This window comes from Octopus bimaculoides, chromosome 12 (genome assembly GCF_001194135.2).
Source record: "Octopus bimaculoides isolate UCB-OBI-ISO-001 chromosome 12, ASM119413v2, whole genome shotgun sequence".
NCBI lineage: Eukaryota > Metazoa > Mollusca > Cephalopoda > Octopoda > Octopodidae > Octopus > Octopus bimaculoides.
This window is the reverse complement of record NC_068992.1, coordinates 49,098,824-49,099,721: the sequence shown is the minus strand read 5'-3', so window position 1 is coordinate 49,099,721 and position 898 is coordinate 49,098,824. Positions and strand designations below refer to the sequence as shown.

Sequence of the window (898 nt, the reverse complement as noted above, 5' to 3'; positions counted from 1 at the left end):
AATATAAGGGAAGGTAATAAAAACCACCACTTCATATTCAAAGTTGGAGAAAATACAACTTGTCTCCATTCCTAGATCAGGGACATTGATGTGTTTGACTTAAAATTTATGTACATGATGATATGCATCAAAGGTCACATGAACCAAAAATCCAAGTTTGATAACTAAAATAGTGCAGTTGTCTTCCCCTGTTCTCAGCTAGACTAACAAAATTTTTCCCTTTTTTTTTGTCTTTGGTCAGTAAGTGTTATTTCCTATTTGCTTCTATCGAGAAACCAAAGCAAATGACCAATATTCCCTTCAATCTTTGTTTTTGTGACCTGGACATCAATGTTTTGAAACTGACCTATTTTCCATTACATTTGAGACTGACTCAAGCACTAGCAAATGCTTTTTGATCATAGGTTTGCTCATTGATGACTGACCTGCGGTTAAACAATGACATCAACAGAACACACCTAACAGCACACAAACATTTTAATTTAGAAAATGTTGGAAAATACACAGTTTAATTGATAATTAGTAATTAGTAAAGTGCTAATTAGATGTTTAGCAGTATTTAATTGCAATTTCACTTGTGATAATAGGTTAATGGACAGTACTTACGGAAATTTACTTTGCTATTTAATTCTCCCAGCATTGATAAAATATGTACCAATATCATCATCATCGTTTAACGTCTGCTTTCCATGCTAGCATGGGTTGGACGATTTGACTGAGGACTGGTGAAACCGGATGGCAACACCAGGCTCCAATCTAATTTGGCAGAGTTTCTACAGCTGGATGCCCTTCCTAACGCCAACCACTCAGAGAGTGTAGTGGGTGCTTTTACGTGTCACCCGCACGAAAACGGCCACGCTCGAAATGGTGTCTTTTATGTGCCACCCGCACAAGAGCC

The 898-nt window shown here is 37.4% G+C and overlaps 1 protein-coding gene across 1 annotated transcript in view; it reads left to right on the top strand.

Annotated features, from left to right (window-relative positions):
* The window catches only part of LOC106875374 (exosome component 10), a 29,029-nt gene that overhangs the window by 25,842 nt on the left and 2,289 nt on the right, over window positions 1-898 (top strand). The window lies entirely within an intron of this gene.